Genomic DNA, 17,825 nt, shown 5'->3' on the forward strand with positions numbered 1-17,825 from the left:
AATGCTGTGGTCAGAAAAGATGCATGATACACTTTCTATCTTTTTAAATTTGTTTAAAGAGACCTGTTTGGTTGAGACCTGTTTTGTGGTCTAATATTTCATCTATTTTGGAGAATGTTCCATGTGCACTTGAAAAGAATGTGTGTTCTGCTATTTTAGGATGGCACGTTCTCCATGTATCTATTAAATCCATCAGTTCCAGTGTGTCATTCAAAGCCACTGTTTTCTTGTTGATTTTTTGTTTGGATGATCTATCTGTCCATTGATATAAGTGCGATGTCAAAGTTCCCTACTATTATTTGTATTATTATTGATTAATTCCTCTATGTATGTTAACTTCTATATATTTGTGGATGCTCCCATGTTGGGTGCATAAATATTTACAATTGTAAATATCTTCTTGATGGATCATCCCCTTTATGATTATATAGTGTCCTTCTTTGTCTTTTGTTACAGTCTTTTTTATTTTTAAAAAGATTTTATTTATTTGTCAGAAAGAGAGCACAAGTAGAGGGAGTGGCAGGCAGAAGGAGAAGCAGGCTCCCTGCTGAGCAAGTCCTGATACAGGACTTTATTGGAGGACCCTGGGATCATGACCTGAGCTGAAGGAAGATGCTTAAACAACTGAGCCACACAAACATTCCTATTTTTTATTTTTTTAAAAAGATTTTATTTATTTGTTTGAGAGAGAGCGAGAGAGAGCAGGGGGTAGGGTCAGAGGGAGATGGAGAAGCAGACTCCCCGCTGAGCAGGGGGCCTGATGTGGGGCGCAATCCCAGAACCCTGGGATCATGACCTGAGCCGAAGGCAGACGTTTAACTGACTAAGCCACCCAGGCGCCCCTGCAGTCTTTGTTTTAAAGTTGATTTGGTATGATGTAAGTATTGTTACCCTGGCTTTCTTTTGACCTCCACCTCCTGAGGCAAGGGAAATAAAAGCAAAAGTAAATTATTGAGACTACATTAAAATAAAAAGGTTCTGCCCAGCAAAGGAAAGAATCAACAAAATTAAAAGGTAATCTATGGAATGAGAGAAGACATTTGCAAATGACACATCCAATAAAGGGTTAGTATCCAAAATCTATAAAGAACTTACCAAACTCAACACCCAAAAAATGATTAATCCAGTTTAAAAATGGCCAGAAGACATGAACAGACATTTATCCAAGAAGCCATACAGATGGGCTCCTGGGTGGCTCAGCTGGTTAAGCATTTGCCTTTGACTCAGGTCAAAGAAGACATCCAGATGGCTAACAAACACATGAAAAGATACTCAACATCGTTCATCATTGGGGAAATGCAAATCAAACCCACAATGAGCTATCCCCTCACAGCTGTTAGAATGGCTAAAATCAATGACACAGGAAACAACAGATGCTGGCGAGGATGCAGAGAAAGGAGCACCCTCCTGCACTGTTGGTGGGGATGCAAGCTGGTGCAGCCGCTCTGGAAAACAGTACAGAGCTCCTCAAAAGTTCAAAATAGAAACTAGCATAGGATCTAGTAATCGCAGCACCAAGCATTTACCCAAAGACTACAAAAACCCTTATGCAAAGAGATACATGCACCCCTATGTTTACCACAGTATTGTTGACAGCAGCATTGTTGACAGTATGGAAACAGCCCAAGAGTCTATCGATAGATAAATAGATTTATGAATAGATTAAGAAGATGTGTATATATTTATAGTGGAATATTATTCAGCTGTAAAAAGAATGGTTCAGTGAAATCAGTAAGTCAGAGAAAGACAAATACCATATAATTTCACGCATATATGGACTTTTAGAAACAAAACAGATTAAGCAAAAGGAAGAAAAGAGAGGGAGGCAAACCAAGAAACAGGTTCTTTTTTTCTCCAATGTAAAAAGGCTTTATAGCAAGTTTCCATAATATTCATAAATATTGATTACATTAGTATGATGTATATTAGGTAGTATGTCAACAACCAACAAGCGGATTGGTTAATAAATGCAGACTCTTAACTATAGAGAAGACACTGATGGTCACCAGAGGGGAGGGGATGGGGGAGTAGGGGAAATGATGGGGATGAAGGAGGGTACTTGTCGTGAGCACCAGGTGTACTACAGAAGTGTTGAATCACTGAATTGTACACCTGAAACTAATCACATTGTATGTTCACTAGCTGCAATTTAAATAAAAACTTAATTAAAAAAAGATCAAATCTGGGGCGCCTGGGTGGCTCAGTGGGTTAGGCCTCTGCCTTCAGCTCAGGTCATGATCTCAGGGTCCTGGGATCGAGCCCCGCATCGGGCTCTCTGCTCAGCGGGGAGCCTGCTTCACCCCTCTCTCTGCCTGCCTCTCTGCCTCCTTGTGATCTCTCTCTCTCTCTCTCTCTCTGTGTCAAATAAATAAATAAAATCTTAAAAAAAAAAAAGATCAAATCTACTTGGGCACAGGTGGTGGAAGGGGGACCATGAACACAGGGGTTCACAGCTTCCTTGTGACTGAGACAACTCAGTGCTCCAAGTGGTGTTACCAGAGAATTTGAAAAAAATCTTGTCCCTCCCCTCATGGAGCCAGAGCTCCACCTAATGGAGAAGAAAACTTCTCTCCTTGGAATACTGGGCTCTTGCCTGCAGGCCACTTCTGTTGCCAAGATAGCAAGATAGGACTGTGTCAGGAGTGCCTGGGGGCTGGGGTGTGAGAGAGGAGAGAAAAAGGAAAAACACTGGGAGACTTTCTGACTTTCTCTTTAGAGCTATTCAGGTCAGAGCTAGACTTCTGGAGTTCTCTCTCATCTGTACAATAGTGATCTCTCTAGGTTTCCAGCTGTTTTCAGTCCAATGTGGAGGATAATGGGAGGGAAAAAGGATAAAGTGCAGTCATTATTTGTCCTCTTGTGTCTGGCTTATTTCACTTAGTATAATGTCTTCAAGACTCATCCATTCCTTTTTAAGGCTAAATAATTTTCCTTTGTTAATCCATTGATGAGACATTTAGGTGGCTTCCATCTTTTGGTTATTATGAATAATGCTGCTATAAACATTGGTGTACAAGTATCTGTTTGAGTTTCTGCTTTCGATTCTTCAGATACATACCTGGAGGTAGAATTGCTGGATCATATATAATTCTATGGTTAATTCTTTTAGGAATTTTTATAGCATTTACTCCAGTGGCTAAAGGGCTAATGGGTGTGAATTAATATCTCTTGTGATTTTCATTTCATTTCCCTAATGCTTAGTGATGTTCAACATCTTTTCATGTGATTTTTTTTTTTTTTTTTTTTTTTGCCTTTTGTGTCCTTTCTTTGGAGAAATGTCTATTCAATACCTTTGGCCATTTTTGAATGCGGTTATTTGTTCTGTGGTTAAGTTGCAGGTGTTCTTATACATGTTGGATATTAATTAGGAAATATTTTCCCCCATTCTGTGGGTTGTGTTTTTACTCCCTTGGTAGTGTCCTTAAATACATAAAATTTTTAGAGTTTTCATGAAATTCAATTTAATTTAATTTAGTCTACTTTTTTCTTTTGTTGCCTGGACTTTTGGTATCATTTTGAAGAATTCATTGCCAAATCCAATGGTATGAAAGTTACTTCCTATGTTTTTTTGTAAGATCCTCATGGTTTTCTTTCTTAGGTTTAGGTCTTTGATCAATTGTGAGTTAATTTTGTATATATTGTAAGGTAAAGTTTCAACTTCATTGTTTTGCATGTGAATATCCAGTTGTCCCTGCATCATCTGTCAAAGACTGTCCTTTCCCCATTGAATGGTCTTGGTACCCATGTCAGAAATCAATTGACTAGATATGTAAGGGTTTTTTCTGTGCTCTTTCTTCTATTGCATTGGTTTATCTAGTCCTAAATTTGTCCTGTTCAAGGAAAGATCATTGTCCTGGCTAGAAATGGTTCCATATATTTGTTCTCAAAATTAAATATGTAGCAGAATTTTTTTCTGTATAACATTTCTTAATAAATACTAGTAGAAACTGTACCGTATAGTAACTGACATTTTTCTTTAAGGTATTGCCTCCAGTGGGCTATCCTGTGACTTCACAGCAAGTGCCCGTGTATAGGATGGTAAGAAAAAACCCTTTTAAGATACCAAGAGTGGGAGATATGGTGAAAATTCCCCATGACTTTTGCTAACAGAAAAAAGCATGGTATATATAATTTAAAATGCAAGGTATTCATCCACATTCTTGCCTAACATTAGAAAAAGAAATCACAACCCTTTGAGAAATGATATACGAAAGGCTTTGTGAGATGGCTAAAGGGAATAAAGAACGGAACTCTAGAAATGGGGAGATAGGATGTGTGGCAATGGAATAGTTTCGAGAAAGCTGTTCCAGAATTAATAGGTAATCCAAAATAGGAATAATCAATATGCACATAAGAGAGATTCAACTAAGCCTTAGTTTACATTCATGAAGTCCAATTTATCTGTTTCTTTTGTTGCCTGGACTTTTGGTGTCATATTGAAGAACTCATTGCCAAATCCAGTGGTATGAAAGTTACTCCCTCTGTTTTCTTCTTCTTCTTTTTAAAAAATTTTTAATGTCCGGCATTTATAATATGAGGGCGAGAGCTGTCTCCCTGCCTCAAGTTTCTAAATTTTCAATTGGCTTGTGAGGCCACTAGGGATACCTCTTCTTGTCTAATCTGGTTTCTGGGAAGACTTCATTCATTCATGTCCTTGGTGGTCATCTGATCAAATGGATCAAATGTTCTTCATCTTCTCCAGCTCTTTTTCGTACTCCTCAATCCTGGCCTTTGAGAGAGACAAAAACTCAGCACAACTTTTCTGCTTTTTCTTCAGCATCCACCTGAACACTGTATTTATTCTCTGGTACAGGAACCTTCAGGGCATTAAACTTCTCAAAGTCATCTACCATGCCAGCCTTTGCCACATTGGCCTTGTAGGTGGTTTCTCAGGGAGAGTAGCCAACCTGGAGGTAAGTGTCTCTGTCTAGGATTTCAGGGGGCTAGCAATGGCTTTCTTCTGGTTTGGGGGTATGATCTCCCCAAAAGCTACCCAGTCAATGGTTTTTAGAGCAAGCTGTTGCTTGAGACCCTTCATCGACCCCAGTGGCCCACAGTCCCCGGCAGCAAGGAGCCCCTATGTTTTTTTCTAAAAGTCTTACAGTTTTACCTCTTCAGTTTAGGTCTGGTTTGCTACTGGTTTTCTTCCCTTTCTGCAGGGATTTTGTTGTTATCTCATTTCCTTTTGTTTTCTTTGCCATTTTGCTGTTTGGAACCATTTCCTCTCATTATTAAACAGGTAAAAAAAGTGAAATCTAATAAGGTGAATTTGTTCTTATTGTTCAAGACTTGCAATGGGAGAAATTATTAATACAAGCAGAATATCTGGAATTTTTCTGATTTCAGCCTTTTCAATCCAACCTTTTCCCAACTCATTTTAGTCTGTTATTTCTGTTCTGCCTCCTTGGCAATGTCTTCATGATTTAAAATTTTTCTTTACTTGGTTAAAAACTGTTTGCAATCAGCAGTTCCCCTTTTTATAGCTTCTATGCATTACATACATTTCGTGTGATGTAATACAGTTAATGAAAACTCTGAAGTCATTCAGTCTACACAGCCTCACCACCAATTCACTCATGTTTTTGTTGGTGCTGTTAATTTAGAAAAAATGTTTAAAAATACAGGAAGGTACAGAAGATAATAGCCATCCATGCTTCAAAACCCTGAATGACTAAGTGTTACTATTTATTTATTTATTTATTTATTTGACAGAGAGAAAGAGATCACAAGTAAGCAGAGAGGCAGGCAGAGAGAGAGGAGGAAGCAGGCTCCCTGATGAGCAGAGCCTGATGCAGGGCTCGATCCCAGGGTCCTGGTATCATGACCTGAGCCAAAGGCAGAGGCTTTAACCCACTGAGCCACCCAGGCGCCCCTTCTGCCCATTTTTTAATTGGATGATTCATTTTTTGGGTGTTGAGTTTTATAAGTTCTTTCTATTGGATACTAACCCTTTGTCAGATATGTCATTTGCAAATATCTTCTCCCATTCAGTAGGTTCTCTTTTAGTTTTGTTGTTTCTTTTGCTATACAAAAGCTTTTTATCTTTTTAAAAACATTTTAAAATTTAAATTCAATTAATTAACATATAATGTATTATTGGTTTCAGAGGTACAGGCCTCTGTCTTACATGTCTTACATAATACCCAGTTATATTACATCATATGCCCTCCTTAATGTCTATCACCCAGTTACCAGTCCCTCCACACCCCTTCCCCTCCAGAAACCTTTATTATTTCTCTTCTCCTTCTTGGTTTAGGCTTTATTTGCTCTTCTTTCTCCAGACCCTTTAGGTGTAAGGTTAGCATTTGTGCCCCAAGTGTTACTATTTTGTCATAATTTTTTTCAGATCATTTTTAATGAACTTTTACAAATAAAACCAAAATAATCTTGGCACACCCCTAGTGTTAGTCACCCTTCACCTCTCTGGAGACAATGACTGTGATGAATTTATGTACGGCCTTCCAGAACATTTCCTTTCTTTTACTATGGAAAAATACATATTATTTTTTAGGATTTTTAAAAAATTGATTATAATCATTATCATTTCCTACTTCTGTTTTTGAGACCTATATAGATTGGTCCACATTAATTATAATGGCTCAGTGGCATTCTACATAGGAATATACTACCATGTAGTAGTATATTTTATCTCTTTGCTGAAAAATTCCTCTGAAGTATTCTCTTATATGCTCTGTTACTACTTCTTTTCCTTTCATTCTCTCTTGAATGTATTTCAGTAAGGACTCTGCCTGCCCCCATTGTTCTTATCTCAATCATGAGTGACCCTCATATTATGATAACCAATGGCCACTCCTCAGTCCACATCATGTCTTGGCAATGGCATTTGATACAGCTGACCACTCCCTCCTCGAATTGCTTTTTTTTACTTAACTGCTAGGACATCATACTCTCAATCTGTTGTTCCTTCTCAGTTTTCTTCTTCCTGTCACTAAATATTGGACAGAATCAATCTCTGAGCACCCTATCAACAGGCATCTCAAATGGCATGTGTCCCAAGCTGAGCTCTTGAGCTCCTCAAAGCTGTTCTACCCACAGCCATTCCAATCACAGCTGATGGCAACTTTGTCTTTCCAGTTGTTTAGGCCAAAAACCTTGGAGTCCTCTTGACGCCTCTCTTTCTTTTGCTCCCTAAGTGACTGGCTTACAGTATAAGTCAGATCAAGCCACTCAGGTGCAACTGCCCCCCTCCCATTTCTCTCAGAGTAAATGCCAGGGTTCTCCATGCTCTCTCTCTCTCTGTTTTCATATCCTGGCACTCTTGCCTAGCTTAGTTCATTCTAGGCTGCTCTTTGAGCACACCAGGCACCCACCCAGCTCAGGGCATTTGCAATTTTCTGTGCCCTGGCCTTGCAGCAATATTTCCCTAGATATCCACTTTGCTCACTCCCTTACTTCCTTCAGGGATCTGACCAAATGAGTCTGCTCTTGACTACTCTATATAAAAGGCACCCCATTGTTACCCAATGTCCTTATCTCACTTAATACTTCTGTCACTCAGCCAGCACATACTGTTAAGCATCTATTATGTTTTAGGTACTTTTTTAGAAGCTGAGAATGTAGCAATAAGCAAAAGAAAAATCCATGCCTTTGTGGGACATATATTCCAATGATGGGAGTACAAACAACAAATAAAACAAATAAGGTATGACATACTAGGAAGACATTTAAAGCAGGGAAAAAGAATTTAGAGAATTGGAGTAGGTTTCCAGTGAACAGTTTATGGAGAATATGACTCAGTTTTAAGTAGAAAACAGAAAGAGAAGAGAGAATAGGCCATGTGGAAGATCAGTTCCAGGGACAGGGTGTGGTCAATGCAAAAGTCCTGAAGAGTGTCAGGAGAGAGTAGACGAGATCACCTAGGAGTGAGTGTAGACAGGTCTCAGGAGTGAGCGCTGGGATGAGTTTGCCATTCATGAGGCAGAGAGATGCAGAGGAATTTACAAAGGAGGTAGAAAAGGAGTGGCCAGTGAGGGAAGAGGGATGTTTTTTTGAAATGCTCTTAGATTTGGAAACACCATACTTTCTTAGTTTTCCTCTCTTCCTCCCACCTTTTTTCTTTTAATTTTAACGTTCTTAATTTTTTTTTTCTTTGAGTATAGTTGAGACACAGTATTACATTAGTTTCAGGTGTACAGCATAGTGACTGACGAGTCTTTGGGTTATGCCGTGCTGAGCACAGGAATAGCGGCAATCTGTCACCATACTGTGCTATTACAGTACCACGGACTCTGTTCCTTATGCTGTGCCTCCCATCCATGGGACTTAAATTCATCCCAAACCTCGGAGCCTGGACCTCCCACTCCCCTTCACTCATTCTGCCCCTTTCTCCACTCCCCTATCTTCTGGCAACAGTCAGTTTGTTCTTTGTATTTGCAGGTCTGATTCTGCTTTTTGTTTATTTGTTGTTGTTGTTGTTGTTGTTGTTTTTTAGATTGCACACATGAGTGAAATCATATGGTATTTGTCTTTTTCTGTCTGACTTATTTCCCTTAGCATAACACCCTCTAGGTCCTTCCATGTCGTTGCAAATGGCACAGGCTCATCCCTTTTTATGGCTGCATAATAGTCTGCCTTCCTTATCCACTTGCCTATCAGTGGACACTTAGGCTGCTTCCATATCTTGGCTATTGTAAATAATGCTGCCATAAACAGAGGAGTGCATATATCTGTTTGGAGTGGTATTTTCATTTTCTTGCTGTAAATACCTAGTAGTGCAATTGCTGGGTCTCAGGGTAGTTCTACGTTTTAACTTCTTGAGGACCTTCCATCCTGTTTTCCAGAGTGGCTGCACCAGTTTGCATTCCCACCAATACTGCAAGACGGTTCCCCTTTCTCCACATCCTCACCAACACCTATAGTTTCCGGTGTTGTTAATTTTGGCCATTCTGACAGGTGTGAGGTGATACCTCATTGTGGTTTTGATTTGTGTTTCCCTGATCACGAGTGAGGTGGAGCATCTTTGCATGTGCCTATAGGCCATCTAGGTATCTTCTTTGGAAAAATGTCTATTTAGGTCTTCTCATTTTTAAATTGGATTGTTTGTGAATTTTTTTTGGTGTTGAGTTTCATAAATTCTTTGTATATTGTGGATATTAAGCTCTTATCATATAAGTCATTTGCAAATATATTTTCCCATTCAGTTGGTTGTCTTTTTGTTTTGCTGATGCTTTCCTTTGCTGACCTCACAGCTCTTTTCAATCTTCATTTAGACTTCTCTGAGTAACTTCTATAATAATTAACTATATTGCCCAGTTAACCCCCAAGAGGATTAGAGAAGTATTGTATGATCCTAGGTGTGTCTATATGCTTGAACTAAGTATGACCCGAAGCATGGATAAAGTGTATAAAAGAGTACAAAGGAATGGGGTAGAGCTGAGATACTCGACAGGAAAGGATAGACGGTCAGGGTCCAAGTCCCAAAAGGTAATTCCAGGTTAGGAATCAGTAACCAGATGGCAACTATTGTTAGTATATAACAAGGACTGAAGCAAAATCTGTGGATGGCAGAGTAAAAACTGAAGGATTACGAAAAGATTCTTTCCAAACAAAAGAGAACAGAATAGGGCCTATTTCCTAGGGAGTTTACAGGAACCAGATACAAAGTCATCCCTAGCATTGGCTGGACTAGAAAATGGGGATCCGACTCCACAGGCATGAGTAACTACAGACCCAAGTGGATTGAAGGGAGCATACACATCTAGGTTCCCTAAAAGGACCAGGTGTTCCATCTGGTTACTGCATGGGGCTATTCCAGGGTGCAATATCTAATCGCATCATGTAATTGGACCAAGATTTCAATCCTTGGGCAAGAGCAATTTTGATGATTTCTAAGCAGCACTGTTTGTAATGCAGGAAGTCTTTTTTTTTTTTTTTTAGATTTTATTTATTTGAGTGAGAGAGCACAAGTGGTGGGGAGGGGCATAGGCAGAGGGAGTACCAGGTTCCCCACTAAGCAGGAAGCCCCATATGGGGCTTGATTGCAGGATCCTGAGATCAAGACCTGAGCTGAAGACAGACACTTCACTGACTGAGCTACCCAGTGCCCTGTAAGGCAGAAGTGTTATCAAGCCCTTTGTTTAGTAATGCAGAAGTGGCAGCCCTGTACACTGAAGATAGCTGGGAGCTGCTTCTAAATTGTTGGCACAGAGTTAAGACAACAAGAAAGACAGGAGGGGCTCCTGGGTGGCTCAGTTGGTTGGGTATCTGACTCTTGGTTTGGGCTTAGGTTGTGATCTCGGGGTTGTGAGATGGAGCTCCACATCAGGCTCTTCACCCAGTGGGGGGGGTCTGCTGGAGATTCTCTTTCCCTCTTTCTCTGCCCCTCCCTCCACTTGTGTGTGTATGTGTACGCATGCTCTCTCTCTAATAAATAGTTTAAAAAGAAAGAAGGACAGGAAAACTTAATTTTAAAACTTAACCTTTTTATCAACTAAAATTCTATTAGTGTTTTTCACTTCTCCCCTGTTCACTTCTACCAATACCCTGATGGGGACTTTTAAGATCTAGGAGCAAAACTTAACAATTTTCTCTGTTGAACTTCATCTATTCATTTGGGATCCTATCTCTAGCCTGGCAAGCACATTAATGTTTCTGAGTCTATTTAATATATTTATTATCCTTTCCAATACATATGTTATTCATATGTTCAATGCACATGTGTCCTACATCTTCATTAATAACACAGATAAACATAATCTGGAAGACCAAGGACACAGTCCTGCAGCATAGCATATCACCAGAAACCTCTCAGCAGGTCAACACATTAATCATTAGTCTTTAGATACAAGTCATTTCAACATTTTCCAATTTACCTAGTTGTCCTTAACTATAGCCCATACTGCCTCAACTTGTGAGGAAAAAGTGGAATAGATACGGATTGAGAAGCAGTAGGCTTGGAAAGTCAGCCGGAGGAGTTTCACACTGTCTACGCTTAGTGAGGAACCACTTAAGAGGTTTAAACAAGGAAGGAGATCTTAATAGGTTTGTGCAACCTCCTTATATTTATCTTTCATTAAATGTCCTTTTTTCATCTTTTGAATATATTTAAAAACCTGTATGCAAATGCCAAATCATAATGTTGTACACTTTAAATATACTTAGCTTTGTCAATTATACTGCAATAAAGCTGGAAAAAAATCTGAGCTTATCAGGTCACTGGAAAGATAATACAAACTAGAGAAATGTCAAAGCAAGAATTGATGGTGTGAAGGCCTGCCTGCCCTTCCCTTGTTCCTTTCACCAGGAAAATTTCTGTATATCCTTCACATTTAACCTTTAAATCATATCAAATCATATACTTGTACTAAAGTATTTCATCAAAGATACACACATTCCTGTTGTATATTTAACACGTTCCAGGTCTACCTACAGACTTCCCTTCTCTTTCCCATAAGAATTACTGGCATTGAGATGTAGGAGTTTTTTTTTCTCATAAAGAGTCCTTTGTAGGCCTTATTGGCACTTAATTCATCCCTCCTTTTCAAGAACAATTCTTTTGGTCTTTTTCCTTCACACTTTATTACCAGCAGCTCCTTCACAGATCTATTTTTCTTTCTAGCATTTAGCATTCCTTTCAGTTGACATTCATTAAATGTAATATTTATGGTGGGGGGCTGCTTGTCCTCTTGGTACCACTGTATTAAGAGAACAATTAAATAGTAATTAAGTTTTCACTTTTTGTTTTCTTTTCCATTTGAATTCATAGGTTCACCCTCCAAGGGGAGCTCTTTCCTTGATGGCACCCCAACCCATGATTCATGTGCAACCAGGCTCAAGGACCAGCAATTCTGCTCCATCCACAAGAAATAATGTATGTTTGAACTTCTGTAGCTTAGGGCCTTGGCAGAGCTGTACAATCACTGGAGGCACGACTGGTGTTAGAACAGTCTTACAATCTATACATCTTCTGTGTACTGTTGGTCTCTCGTAGAAGAAAAACCAATTCTAACATTTTCAGCATTACAAAAACACAGAACTGTGCAGACCTGGTCCCTACAAACTTGAGTTGTTTTTTTTTAAATTTTTTTTTTTAAAGATGTTATTTATTTATTTGACAGAGAGAAATCACAAGTAAGCAGAGAGGCAGGCAGAGAGAGAGGAGGAAGCAGGCTCCCTGCTGAGCAGAAAGCCCGATGTGGGGCTCGAACCCAGGACCTGGGATCATGACCTGAGCCGAAGGCAGCGGCTTAACCCACTGAGCCACCCAGGCGCCCCCAAACTTGAGTTGTTAAACCTTAACTGGGTTCTGATGCCTACTCAGTTATATTCATTCATTTAACAAACCCAAGTGTCATCAGTGCTGGAGATTTCAGGAACAACTTCCCAGAGAAGTGATAACAAAGTTGATCTCCCAGATTTAATAATAGGTAGCCAGATAAACATATAAACAGATAGGAAAGCACAAAGAACCATGAGAGATCAAAGGAGGGAATGATGTACAGAGAATAGAAGTTTTGTATTATGGGTAGAGAAGTGGATGCAGGAAGTGAAAATGCGGATGAATGTAGTTAAAGCATGTGGGAGACCGCGTCATGGCTTCAGAGTTCTGTTTTCTGGAAGTCTTTACAAGGTTTCTTCCTTCAGTCTTTAGGTGATGTATTGGGCTCCCGGGTTCCTGAATGCTTGCTTTAGGAGGCCTCACAAAGCTCTGGGTATTAGATAATAAGATTGACTAGAGTTTTATGTAAAAAATATTTGTAATTTATTTTACAACCACAAAGAAAAATATGTAGAAATGACAAAAGATTCACACATCTATCTTTCTTTCATGCAGACACAATCCATGTAGAAGTACCAAAGCAAAAGTGTTCAGATTCAGAGGTGAACAAAGGTGATCTCTCTACAGCCTGAACTGAATCATCCACAGCTTCCAATTAAAATAAACATTCATTTGAACATATTCAGTACTTTTGAGATTCTTCAGTTCAATGTTTTGGAGGTAATACATCCTACTTCTCTTGTTTTAATAGTTATCCTTGAAATGTTACACTGCAAAATTATCAAAAAACCATCAATCTCCCCTCCCAAATAACACAAGGACCTTAGAATACTTTAGAGCTACAAGGACATTCCCTCCCAACTTAAGTAGTTTTGGTGGTCCCGTATTTTAACCCTGCTCCATTTTGTGAGCCCCCCCACCACCAAATTAAAAGTATTAGACTGGCTGGCTCAGTCAATAGAACATGCAATTCTTGATCTCAGGGTTGTGAGTTCGAGCCCCACACTGGGCACAGAGTTACTTAAAAAGAAGGGATTACTATTTACGGAAACACTTTTTGCTTAGATTGAGCCACACGTTCACAAATTCTCTTCTTGCACTGGAATCATTTCCCTATTCCTGAAGTACAGCTTTTAGAAGTTCATTAGTATAGTTATGCTTGTGATAAACTCAGTTTTTGTTTATCTGAAAATATATTTCTTGTTACTCATTGCTTTTAAACCAGATTTTAAATTGATGTATACATACAAGTTCTGTAAGTATGCTTGTACAAATCTTTTTGTGGACAAATGTGGATACATATCTTAGGTAAATACCTAGGAGTAGAATGGCTGGGTCATAGAGTAGGTATTTGTCTAAAATTGAAACCGCCAAAAGTTTTCCAAAAACAACTGTCCCACTTTACACTACTGGCAAGATATGAGAATTCCAGGCACTCTAAATTCTGGTGAACAATTACTGCTATCAACATTTTAATCTTGCCTGTTTTATTGGGTATGTGGTAACATAATATTGTGGTTTAATTTACACCTCTCTGATGACTAAGCAACTTTTTACGTACTTATTGGTCATTCCAATCTTTTTTTGGTGAAATGTCAACTTTTTTGTTCATTTGAATGTTTGCTTTGTTTTTAATTATTTATTTTTAGTTATTTATATATTCTGAATATAAATTCTATGTTAGATATATATTCTACAAATAATCTGTCCCAGTCTGTCACTTGCCTGTTCACATTTTTTTTTTTTGCCTGTTCACATTCTTAATGGTATCATTTGGTGAGCAGGTGTTTCCCACTCTTGGAATCTAATTTATGAAGTTTTTCTTTTATGATTAGTGCCTTTTGTGCCATCAGAAATATTTGATTCTCCCAATGTCATGAAGATATCCTCCCGTTTTCTTTGAGAAGGTCTGTAGTTGTAGTTTTTATATTTAGATCTATTATCCATCTAAAATATATTTTTATGTTTGGTGACAAATAAGGGTAGAGTTTTACTTTTTCAAATAGTTATGCAATTGTTCCTGCAACATTTGTGAAAAGCCAATTCTTTTCCCCTTGAGTTGCCTTGGTAGATTTCTCAAAAATCAATTGACAACACATTTATGGCTCTATTTTTCACTTTGTTTGGTTCCATTGAGTCATATTTCTATCCTTAGACCAACAACACACTGTCTTGATCACAATAGTTTTCTGTAGGTCATAAAATCAGGTAGTATTAGCCTTCCATGTTCATTCATATTTTCCAAGGTTGTGTCAGGTATTTGGATTCTCTTTGAAAATCCCATGAAAATATTACAATCAGCTGATCAACTTCTCTTTCTTTCTTTCTTTCTTTCTTTTAAAGGCGCCTGAGAATGCTGATCGGGACTACACCCAATATATAGTTAAATTTGGAGAAAATAAACATACAGAAACTTTAGTAATATTGGTGCTTCCAAATCATGAACATGGTATAAATCTCCATTTATTTCAATTCTCTCTGTTGATTTGGAGTTTTTAATGGTAACTAGCATATTTCATTATCTAACTACTTAATTCTAATATAATGGTACTATTTAATTTCATATTCTTAGGTTTTGCTACTACTATATGGAAGCTCCCACTGCCCTCTACCACCGACCCACTCCACTCTTCGGCTCCTCCTCCTCTTTAGTCCTACTTCCCTGTTCAATTTCTTCTCTCCTCTTGCATCAGTCATCTTCCCAGCCTTGTACCACCTCCCTTTTCCCCAGTCCTGTAGTCCCACTCCATGTCCAGTCCTCCAGCTTCTTCCTGTCCCAGGTTCTCTAGTCTTGCCCCTTCCAGTCCTCCAAATCCTCTCCTTTCAGGCCCTCTGCAAACACCCCTCTTTCTAGTCTCAAGCCCCACCTGCTTTCCTTACTCCCCCCAGTACCGTTACACCAGTCCAGTCCTCTCTGCAGTCCTTTTCCTCTTCCCTTGTCTCTACTCCTGCAACCTCTTTCATCTCCCCAGTCCTGGAACTCCTCCTCTCTCCAGTCCTGGAACTCCTCCTCTCTCCCCAGTCCTCTAGCTCTGGCCACTTTCCTCACTCTTCCAATGTCCTCCCTACCCTGCTCTCCCCAGGTCTGCAGTTCTGCTGCTCTCCAATCCACCTGCCTTCTGCTCCTCAGTTCTCCGTCTCTGCACATTTTTTTTACTACTCCAGTCCTGCTGCAATTCCTGTACCTCCAGCCATGTTTCCCTCCCTGGGCAGGTTTCTGAGTGTGTTCACAGTGGAGGGTGTGCTTCTCCTCCAACTTTCCTGTCTCCCTTTCTTCTTGCTGTCTGTATAAACCCCATGTCCCAGAGTTCCAGCCCTGCTCAATGTCCTTTGGCCTCACCCTCTTTTTTAAATTATGTTGCTCTTCTTCACTTCTCTGGTTTTTAATTTTTTTGCCTGCCCCTTGCTCCATCATTATCCTGCTCTGCTCTACCCTCTCTCCAGTATCCTTTCCCTGTCCCATCCCCATCTCCCAGCTCTCAGATAGGTCTTCATTCTTCTTACGGCTTTCTCCTCACAGGAGTTTTACTTTGAATTTTTTTAGTGTTTGTGAGGTTGAACATGTTTCATGTTTAAAGGAGACTTTTATATCTTCTTGTTAATTGACTTTTGCCCACTTTTCAGTATGCTTTGTCTATCTGTATGACATAATTGTGCTGAATTTTTTCAAGCTGAATTTACAGTTTGAACTGTTCTGGTATTATTTTTGCAGGAGTTGTATTGTTGTTTTTTTCATAAATGGGCAAATATATTGACCTTTTCTCTCTTTGTCCCTGGATGAGTCATAGAATGTCTTACACCAAAGTTAAAGGTGGAATTACCTCCTATTTTCTTCTGGAACATATCTGATTTGGGGTTTTTAACATTTATTTTGGTAATCCATTTGGAATTTATTCTTGTATATTATTTGTGATATTAACCTAATTTTAGCTTTTCACAAATTGCTACCCAACTGTCACAACACTATCTGTTAAAATGTCTATCTTTGATTCAGGGGTTTGAGATGCTACCTCTGTGTACTTGTCTGTTTCTGGATATTCCACTTTATTCCACAGGTCTGTTTTCATGAAATAAAGAATATTGGACTTAGAAGTGAATTATTTGGGTTCTTTCTGCTCTATCCCAAGATTTGCTGTGGGATTGTAGGCACAGTCTGTTCTCTTTGTAGGCCTTAGTTTCATCATCTGTGACATTAGAGGTTCCATCCAGATTACTGGTATTTCTAGGAGTCTGTACTAATTAGTACTATCCAAGATTGCCTTATAGTGTTAGGAGCTGGAACTTGAGTCATGGACTTCTAGCTTCCCAGGCCTGACCTCTTTCTTGACTTAGTTGGGGCAACTTTGGCTTCTTCATTCCCTAGTCTAGGGTCTTACTGCATGTAGGTTCATTTCTTTGGCCTTGAAAGGCTTTTCTTTGACCCTTTTCTGATTCTGCTGGTACCTACAATGACAAGGTCACTTCATGTATGTGTTCATAAGGACCAGACTGGAAGGAAGTTGGGCAGGACAAGATAATGAAAGTAAAATCATTTGGTTACCCTACTGTGTAGCAGGCACATGTTAGATTCTTTACATGTATGTCATTTAATCTTTACAACAGCCTTATTGGTATACCTTGTTATTCTCATTTTAAAATACTACTGAGGTAGTGTGCTCCCTTGCTACCCAATATGTAACTCTTAGAACATTTATCCTATTATCTTACAAATGGTCCGGTTTTTTAGAGGGGGGAGGGGCAGAGGGAGTGGGAGAGAGAGAATCTTAAGCTCACTGTGGGGCAGGAGGTGGGGCTTGATCTCACCACCCTGAGATCATGACCTAAGCCCAAAGTCTGAGGCTTAACCCACTGAGCAACTCAGGCACCCCACAAATAGCTCATTTTTAAGGTTCTTTAGTTGTATGTTAACTATGGGTGATGATAGTCCCTCCCGCCCTCTTGGGCTTGTGGGGATTAGACGGCCTAACTCGGTGACTGGCACACACACAGATTTTAATAAATGTTAAGAACTCTCATTATTACGTTATGTATCCCTACTAAGTAAGGGACCTAACCTTTACCCTAACCCTCACAGTACTGTTTGTGTGAGTGGATGGAGCACCACTTCACGGCCAAGCACTCCAGTACAAGCGAAGGTGGGAAGAACAGGGTTGATTGTTAGTTGTTAGAAGGGACCAAAGAGTAAGTACTTAGGTCCGTATAATGCACTTACTTTCAAGGCGTCCTGGTGGTGGACCACGCTGATCAAGTTCTTAGGATTTTGTGTGAACAATATGAAGTTTTGAAAATGGTTGAATTGGGATGGCAACATTCTGATCAAGGGTGGCTTTCAGGAAAGGTTGGTGCAGCGGGCGGGGTATTTATTAAAATCAGGCCAAAGGCTCCACTCCGAAACAGACACAAAACACGTCCCCTTTGAGGGCTGGGAAGCTCGCTGGGACCAGAAAGGTACCGAGATCAAGAACCCGTCGTGGCGTCTAGATTCCAGATTCACTTGTAGCCGAGAAGGAATCAGCTCGCTTCGAAGACCATTCCGGAAGGTGCTGCCCGTTCTGCGGTGGTACTGAGGTCTAGTTCGGTCTCTGAT

At 39.5% G+C, this 17,825-nt stretch overlaps 1 pseudogene; it reads right to left on the minus strand.

Annotated features, from left to right (window-relative positions):
• Nucleotides 1-4,559: 4,559 nt before the first annotated feature.
• Nucleotides 4,560-5,038, minus strand: LOC111139137 (annotated as a pseudogene).
• Between the last annotated feature and the right edge of the window lie 12,787 nt (nucleotides 5,039-17,825).

Source organism: Enhydra lutris, unplaced genomic scaffold (assembly GCF_002288905.1).
Source record: "Enhydra lutris kenyoni isolate GAN:26980312 unplaced genomic scaffold, ASM228890v2 scaffoldscaffold96, whole genome shotgun sequence".
NCBI lineage: Eukaryota > Metazoa > Chordata > Mammalia > Carnivora > Mustelidae > Enhydra > Enhydra lutris.